The 9652-nt window shown below is 37.3% G+C and overlaps 1 pseudogene; it reads left to right on the top strand.

Annotated features, from left to right (window-relative positions):
- Positions 1-8864: 8864 nt before the first annotated feature.
- Positions 8865-9428, top strand: LOC129006570 (ras-related protein Rab-11A-like; annotated as a pseudogene).
- Positions 9429-9652: the final 224 nt, after the last annotated feature.

Genomic DNA, 9652 nt, shown 5'->3' with positions numbered 1-9652 from the left:
CAGCAAAAGAGAGGTCATTTAGGATAAATGTAGGATAGAACACTGGAGAGGCAAAATAAACGGTTCAAATAAGTAGGAGCTGACTCTGAAAATATAACAGAAAAAAATGCCAGGAATGGCTCCTCAAAAAATTAGACATAGTTACTATATGATCCAGCAATTCTACTTCTGGATATATATTCCCAGATGAAGTGAAAGCAGGAAATTGAACAGATATTTGTACATTCATTTTCATATTAGTATTATTCACAACTGCGAAAAGCTGGAAACAACTCAAATGTCCATCAGTGGATGAACAGATAAGCAAAATGTGGTATAAAGCATACAGTAGAATATTATTCAGTCTTAAGAAATGAAATTCTAACATGCTACAACATGGATGAACCTTGAAGACATTATGCTAAGTAAATAAACTGAACATAAAAAGACAAATGTTGTATGATTCTATTTATTAGCAGGGCCTACCGTAGTCAAATTCATGAGACAGAAAGTAGAATGATGGTTCCCAGGGTCTGAGATGTGGAGGGAATTGGAGTTAGTGTTTAATGGGTATGGCATTTCAGTTTAGGATGGTGAAAGAGTTCGGTGGATGGATGGTGGTGATGGTTGTTCAGCCATGTGAATGCACTTAATGCCACTGAGTTGTATATTTAAAATGGTTAAAATGGTAAATTTTATGTGTATTTTATTAAAATTTTTAAGAGGTTAAAAATGCCAGGGAAAACAGTTCTGAGAGTTTGAACTTTAATCTCCATAGACAGTTTAAAGCCCTTATCAGATTTTTGAAGTTTCTTTGAAGTCCTGTGTTTCATCTTAAAAAAGGCATGACAATTTTCCATTCTGGTCCCTAATATATTTACCTTTATCCTCATACCATTTTTCATGTAATGCATTCAGCTAGTGTTGTTTGAATGCCCACATTGGACCACTTACAGTTCTTGGCAGTGGTGGAGTGGGGAACAAAAGAGACAAGGCTGAGGACCTGATCAGGATGGGGAGGGGGATGATGGAGAAATGAAGAAATGATGCTAGCATTACCTAGCATCCTGCAAAATCCATGTGCCAGGGGTGTGGCACTCGTTTAGTTCCTGGCTTTCTGCTCTCTCCTGTTGGACAGATTGGGCTGGAAGTCAGGATGCTCCCTTTCAAGGGAGCTCTGACGATGGGGCCAGGACATTCTCCAGGTCTTCCTTGCTTTCCTACTCTCTGATCTGTTCCCATGCTGCAAAATGCAGCTTCTGTATAAATGATTTCTGACACCCCAGGGACGTTGTATTTTTCTTTGAGAACTTTCTGTTTATAGATTATCTGAGAGTGAGGATGCCTGAGCTTTAGACTTGGCCCTGGATGTTGCTACAGAATTCACATTAACCCCAGATTTGTCATGACTTGGGATTTGGATTGCACTCAACTCTCATTTTGATAATTACCGTTTATGAAAGAATCAAAATGTGCCAGGCACTATTGAGCTCATCAGCTCATTTAATACTCAGGAGAGCTTTATCTGGCAGTTTTGCTTAATAGTTAAAAGCAGGGCTCTGGAGTCAGAATGCCCAGGGTCCATTCCTGGATGTACCACTTACCAGCCTTGTGACTTCTGACACATGACAGCCCATTGCTCTGAGCCTCTGTTTTCACACCTATAAAACAGAATAATAATAGTATCTAGCTGTTGCGAGGATAAAATGAGATAATACTTGTAGAGTACCGGACAGTAAGTACTCTTTTTTAAACAGTATGCATTTTATCATCCTCATTTTATAGATGAGAAAGTTGAGGCTCAGAGATGTTAAACCAGTTGCCCAAAGTTAAACTGATAGTGAAGGGCACAGGTAGGATTGAAACCCAAGATCATCAGATGCCTAGGTGGGTGGTCCTGATGACTCTGCTCTATTGTTTGCCCAGAGAGCTGAATTGCCAGGATTGCTGGTTTCTGAGAGGACCTCATTAGAGCATAGTTCTTTCACTCGACGTTCTCGTTTGAACGCTGAGACCATCGTGATGGCAATACTCGATGACGACTTTCCACACTACTATGTGATGTGCACTAGGCTTATGGTGTCTCTCTAGCATCTTCACTTTCCTAGAGTAAAATGCTGTGAAATAAATAAGAAAAACAGTTTTTACAATGCTATTAACAGAATCCAACCTCTGTCCTAATCTGCTATGAGAGCGGTCGTACTCCAGTGTCTACAGCTCTGATCTCTTCCTAACTCAATTCTGCTGTCCAAAGTATGGGTCTCAGCTGGGTCCCACAGGGAATGGAGGCTGTTCATAGGCAATTTGCAACGTGAATACCTACATATAACTCAGACCTAATGTTAGTCCCTTCCTGAATCGTCTGCATACCTCAGGCACTCTGTTAGTCTCCCTCTTCTCCTTCTTGCTCCCTACTCCATTTCTCTATACCCATTACTGGATGTTCTTCCTACTCCTGATTCTGTCGAACAAAAAGGGCAAACGTTAATTTCTACTAAGATGAGACCTCAAGGAGGAAGAAGGCTTAAGCCAAATGTCAGTAAGCAGAGAATTCCAATACCAAACTACAAAGTATTATTTACCCTACAGACAAACATATGTACACACACACAGACACACACACACACACACAGAGTGCTTGGCTACCACAACCCAGTAAGAGAAGCCAGTTCTAATCTGCTAAAGCGGCAGCAATTTCACCTTCAGTGGTCGTAAGGATAGAAAGCACTCAAGAGGTTCCATTTACATACAAAGCCATGTATATTTGCTTTGTATATTTGTATGTTAGCTGGGACTACAGGCATGTGCCACCACATCTGGCTAATTTTTCAATTTTTTGTAGAGACAAGGTCTCACTATATTGCCCAAGCCCGTCTCAAACTCCTGGCCTCAAGCAGTCCTTCCACCTCAGCCTCCTAAAGGTGCTGGGCGTGAGCCACTGTGACTAGCCCCAAGCCCAAGTTCTTAACCATTACTGCCCTAAAACAATGAATGCTTTTAGGCAATTCTAGTTTGCCAAGGTCAATATTTCCTGCAGCCTCCATAGTGTGTGTGTATTCATATTTGTAATACATTTAGATAGAATGTATGATAATTGTAACAATAGCTTGCTTAAAGGATAGAGAGGAGGAAATAGGTTATAAGTTTCTTTAACTATATGCATTGTTAATATTTTGTTTAGGACAGTCAATTACCTCTTAAGGAGATTTAAAAATGAGGAAAAATCTTTTACGTTTTAAAACACAAATGGTTACCAGTTCTGAAACTCTTCATTCCTTTGTCTAGAACTATGTCTGTATGTGATACATGTGGTATCATTTTCTTTCAGCCTGAGGAAATTTTAAAACATTTCTTGTAGAGTAGATCTGCTGGCAACAAATTCTCTGTTTTTGTCTAAAAAATGTATTTCTATTTTGTGTTTTGAGGAATATATGTGTTGGATATACAGTTATAGGTTGACAGTTTTTTTCCTTCGAGGCCTTGAAAGTCTTGTTCTATTTTCTTCTGGCTGACTTGTCTCTAATGATAAATCAGTGTTAATATCTCTGTCCCACTGTTTCTTCTGGCAACTTTTTTTTTAAAGGTGATCAACCTTATGTCATTTATATTTTATTTTATATTTTTAACTTTTTTATTTTTAATTTTTATGAGTACATAGTAGGTGTATATATTGATGGAGCACATGAGGTATTTTGATACAGGCACATAATGTGTAATAACCCCATCAGGGTAAATCCATCACCTTAAGAATTCATCATTTCTTTGTGTTACTAACATTTCAATTATACCCCCTCAGTTATTCCAAAATGTGTAACAAATTATTGCTGACTGTAGTCACCCTTTTGTGCTATCAAATACGAAATCATATTCATTGTATCTAAGTATATTTTTGTACCTACTCACCATCCCTTTCTCCTACCCCTGCCCCCACTACCCTTCCCAGCCTCTGGTAACCATCCTCCTACTCTCTGTCTCCATGAGTTCAACTGTTTTAAATTTAGCTCCCACAAATGAGTGAGAACATGTGAAGTTTGTCTTTCTGTGCCTGGCTTATTTCACTTAACATAATGTCCTCCAGTTCCATCCACGTCATTGCAAATGACAGAATCTTATTCTTTTTTATGACTGAAAAGTATTCCACTGTGTATATGTACCACGTTTTCTTTATCCATTCATTTGTTGATGGGCACTTAGGTTGATTCCAAATCCTGGCTATTGTGAATAGTGCTGCAATAAACATGGGAGTATAGATATCTCTTTGATATATTAATTTTCTTTCTTTTGGGTATATACTTAGCAGTGGGGTTGATGGATCATATGGTAGTTCTATTTTAGTTTGTTGAGGAACCTAATACTGTTTTTATAGGGGCTGTACTAATTTAAATTCCCACCAATATTGTATGAGGATTTCTCTTTCTCCACATCTTCACCCACATTCATTATTGCTTGTCTTTTTGATAAAAAAATATTTTAACTGGGGTGAGATGATATTTCATAGTAGATTTAATTTGCACTTCTGTGATGATCAGTGACTTTGAACACATTTTCATATACCTGTTTGCCATTTGGTGTCTTCTTTCGAGAAATGTCTATTCAGACCTTGAGCTCATTTTAAAATCAGACTATTAAATTTGTCTTGTTTCCTATTAAGTTGTTTGAGCTCCTTATATATTTGGGTTATTAATCCCTTGCCAGATGGGTAGTTTACAAATATTTCCACCCATTCTATGGGTCGTCTCTTCACTTTGATGATTGTTGCCTTTGTTGTGCAGAAGCTTTTTAATGTGATCCTCTTTGTCCTTCGTTGCTTTGGCAGCCTGTGCTTTTGGGGTACTGCTCAAGAAATTTCTGCCCAGACCAATGTCCTGGAGAGTTTCTCCAAAGTTTTATTTTAGTAGTTTCATAGTTTTGGGTATTAAATTTAAGTCTTTAATCCATTTTGATTTTATTTTTCTATATGGTGAGAGATAGGGGTCTAGTTTCATTCTTCTGTATATGTATTGCATCATTTATTGAAGAGACTGTCTTTTCCCCATTGAATGTTTTTGGCAACTTTGTCAAAAATGAGTTCACTGTAGATGTATGGACTTATTTCTGGGTTCTCTATTCTGTTCCGTTGATCTATGTGTCCGTTTTAATGCAAGTACCATGCCATTTTGGTTACTATAGCTCTGTAGTATAACTCGAAGTCAGGTAATATGATTCCTTTAGTTTTGTTCTTTTTGTTCAGGATGGCTTTGGCTATTCTGGGTTTTCTGTGGTTCCATATACATTTTAGGATTGTTTATTCTATATCTGTAAACAGTGTCATTGGTATTTTGATAGGGATTATATTGAATCTGTAGACTGCTTAGGGTAGTATGGACATTTTAATAATACTGATTCATTCAATCCATGAACATGGAATATCTTTCTGTTTTCATTGTGCCTTGTTTAATTTCTTGCATCAATTTTTTATAGTTTTCACTGTAGAGATCTTTCACTTCTTTGGTTAAGTTTGTTCCTAAGTATTTTATTTGTAGGTGTTGTAAATGGAATTACTTTCTCAATTTCTTATTCAGACTGTTGCTGTTGGCATACAGAAATGCTACTGATTTTTGGCCGGGCATGGTGGCTCGCACCTGTAATCCCAGCACTTTGGGAGGCTGAGGCGGGTGGATCACGAGGTCAGGAGATCGAGACCATCCTGGCTAACACAGTGAAACCCCGTCTCTACTAAAAAAAAATACAAAAAAATTAGCCAGGCATGGTGGCAGGCGCCTGTAGTCCCAGCTGCTTGGAAGGCTGAGGCAGGAGAATGGTGTGAACCCGGGAGTTGGAGCTTGCAGTGAGCCGAGATCATGCCACTGCACTCCAGCCTGGGGGACAGAGCGAGACTCCGTCTCAAAAAAAAAAAAAGAAAAAGAAATGCTACTGATTTTTGTATGTTGATTTTGTATCCTATAACTTCACTGAATTTGTTTATCAGCTCTAATAATTTTTTGGTGGTGTCTTTAGTTTCTTTAAACATAGGATTATATCATTTGCAAACAAAGATAATTTGACTTCCTTTTCAATTTTCATGCCCTTTATTTCTTTCTGTCGTCTGATTGCTCTAGCTAGGACTTTCAGTCCTATGTTGAGTAACAGTGGCGACAGTTAACATCCATTTGTTTCCAGGAATTTTTCACTTTTCTTCTTAATTTCTTCATTGGTCCACTGGTCATTCAGGAGCATATTGTTTAATTTCCATGTGTTTGTATAGTTTCCAAGTTCTTCTTGTTATTGATTTCTAGTTTTAGTCCATTGTGGTCAGAGAATATATTTTATATGATTTCAGTTTGTTTTTTTTTTAATGTTTTAAGACTTTAGGCTGGATGTGGTAGCTCACGCCTGTAATGCTAGCACTTTTGGAGGCCAAGGCAGGTGGGCCACTTGAGTCCAGAGTTTGAGACCAGCCTGGGAAACATGGTAAAACTGTGTCTCTACAACAAATTACAAAAAATTAGCTGGGCATAGTGGTGTGTGCTTGTAGTCCCAGCTACCCAGGAGGCTGAGGGGGAAAGATCAGCTGAGCCTGGGAGGTCAAGGCTACAGTGAGCCATTACAGTGAGCCATGGTCACACCACTGCACTCCAGCCTGGGCAACAGAGTAAGACCCTGTCTCAATCAATCAATCAATCAATCAATCAATCAGTCAATCAATATTGGTGTTACATATCTGGGTGCTCCAGCATTGAGTGTATTTATATTTATAATTGTTATATCCTGTTGTTGAATTGATCCTTTTTCCATTATATAATGACCCATCTTTGTATTTATAGTTTTTGTCTTGAAATGTATTTTATCTGATATAGGTATAGCTATTCCTGCTCTTGTTTTGATTTTCATTTGCATGAAATATCTTTTTCCATCCCTTTATTTTCAGTCTATGTGTGTCTTTATAGGTAAAGTGTGTTTTTTGTAGGCAACGGATCACTGGGTCTTGTTTTGTTTTGTGTTTTTAATCCATGTGGCCAGTCTATGTCTTTGGTTTGGAGAGTTTAGTCCATTTACATTCAATGTTATTAGTGATAAGTAAAGACTTACTCCTACCATTTTGTTATTTGTTTTCTGGTTGTTTTGTGGTCTTCTCTTCCTTCTTTCCTTCCTGTCTTCCTTTTTTTGGAAGTGATTTTTTTCTGGTGGTATGTTTTGATTTTTTCTTTTTTGTGTGTGTGTAACTGTTGTAGGTATTTGATTTGAGGTTACCATAAGGCTTGCAAATAACGTCTTGTAACCCGTTATTTTAAGCAGATGACAACTTAACTCTGATCGCAAAATTGAACAAAGAAGCTAACAAACAAGCAAGGAGAAAACTAATACAAATTCAATACTTTAACTTCATCTCCTCTCAAGTTTTTGTTGTTTCTGTTTATATCTTATTATACTCTCTGTCTTAAAAATTTGTTGCAGTTATTATTCTTGATAGGTTCATCTTTTTTAGTCTTCCTACTCAAGATATAAGTAGTTTGCACACCACAATTACAGTTACAATATTCTTTATTTGTTTGTGTACTTGTTGTTACTTACCAGTAGGTTTTGTACCTTCAGATGATTTCTTATTGCTCATTAATGTCCCTTTCTTTCAGATTGAATTCCCGTTAGCATTTCTTATAGGACAGGTCTGGTGTTTAAAAAAAAATCACTCAATTTTTGTTAGTCTGATAAAGTCTTTATTTCTCTTTCATGTTTGAAAGATATTTTCACTGGATATAATATTCCAGGATAAAAGGGTTTTTTTCAGCACTTTAAATATGTCATACTACTCTTCTGGCCTGTAAGGTTTCCACTGAAAAATCTGCTGCCAGACATACTGGAGCTGCCTTATATGTTACTTATTTCTTTTGTCTTGGTGCTTTTAGGATCTTTTCTTTATCCTTGACCTTTGGGAGTTTGATTATTAAATGACTTGAGGTAGTCTTATTTGGGTTAAATTTGCTTGGTGTTGTATAACATTCTTGTACTTGAATATTGACATCTTTCTCTAGGTTTGGAAAGTTCTTTGTTATTATCTCTTTGAATAAACTACCCTATTCTCTCTACCACCTCTTTAAGGCCAATAATTTAGATTTTCCCTTTTGAGGCTATTTTCTAGACCATGTAAGCGTGCTTCATTTTTTTTTTTATTCTTTTTTCTTTTGACTTCCCTGACTCTGTATTTTCAAATAGCCTGTCTTCAAGCTCACTAATTCTTTCTTCTGCTTGATCAGTTTTGCTGTTGAGAGATTCTGATGCACTTTAGTTTATCAATTGCATTGACTAGCTCCAGAATTTCTGCCTGATAATTATTTCTGCTTTTTAATTATTTCAGTCTCTTCGTTAAATTTATCTGATAGGATTCTGAATTTCTTCTTTGTTTTATCTTGGATTTCACTGAGCTTCCTCAAAACAGCTATTTTGAATTCTCTGTCAGAAAGGTTACCTATCTCTGTCACTCTGAAATTTGTCACTGCTGCCTTATTTAGTTTGTTTGGTGAGGTCATGTTTTCCTGGATGTTACTAATGCTTGTGAATGTTTCTCAATGGCTAGGCATTAAATAATCATTTATTTTTTTCTAATCCTTACAGTCTAGGCTTGTTTATACCCTTCCTTCCTGAGAAAGCTTTCCAAGTATTCAAAGGGAGTTGAGTATTGTAATCTAAGTCTTCGGTCACTGTCTGGCAACTTTTTATCATTAGTTGTCATCAATATGTGTTGATATAATTTGTAGTTTTCTCTGTTTTTATTCTGCCTGAGGATCATTGAGATTCATGGATCTCCGGATTGGTACTTTTCATCAAATGTAAAAAATTAGGAACAGCAATGCCTCCCTAGTCTCACAGATACTACTACCGCTCCTACCCCTTCACTCCTCAGTTGTGCAATGGGCACCTGCAACAATGAGAATGACTACCTCTTTAATGTTATCCTTATTGGAGATTCTGGTGTTGGAAAGAAAAATCTCCTGTCTTGATTTACTCAAAATAAGTTTAATCTGGAAAGCAAGAGCACCATTGGAGTAGTTTGCAACAAGGAGCATCCAGATTGATAGGAAAACAATAAAGGCACAGATGTGGGACAGAGCAGGGCAAGAGTAATACGAAGCCATAACATAAGCTTATTATCATGGAGATGTAGGTGCCTTACTGGTTTAAGACATTGCTAAACATCTCACATATGAAAATACAGAATGATTGCTGAAAGAACTGAGCGATCACACTGATAGTAACATTGTCGTCATGTTATCATGGACAAATAAGAGTGATTTACATCATCTCAGGGAAGTTCCTAGAGTTGAAGCAAGAGCTTTGGCAGAAAAAAATGGTTTGTCATTCATTGAGACATCTGCTCTAGACTCTACAAATGTAGAAGCTACTTTTCAGACAATTCTAACAGAGATACCTCACATTGTTTCTCAGAAGCAAATGTCAGACAGAGCCGAAAATGACATGTCCCCAAGCAATAATGTGGTTCCTGTTCATGTTCCACCAATCACTGAAAACAAACCAAAGGTGCAGTGCTGTCAGAACATCTAAGGCATTTCTCTTCTCCCCTGGGAGGCAATGTATAGCCCATTTGTCAAGTCCGATATTCAAATACTGAGGAGAACAAAAACCACCCAGTAACAGGCCCTGGAGACAAATATTCCTTATGTGAGGAATTTAGAAGGGA

The sequence above is a fragment of the Pongo pygmaeus genome, chromosome 8, assembly GCF_028885625.2.
Source record: "Pongo pygmaeus isolate AG05252 chromosome 8, NHGRI_mPonPyg2-v2.0_pri, whole genome shotgun sequence".
Classification (NCBI taxonomy): Eukaryota; Metazoa; Chordata; class Mammalia; order Primates; family Hominidae; genus Pongo; species Pongo pygmaeus.
Note: the sequence above shows the minus strand (reverse complement) of the source record. Positions and strands in the feature narration are given on the sequence as shown.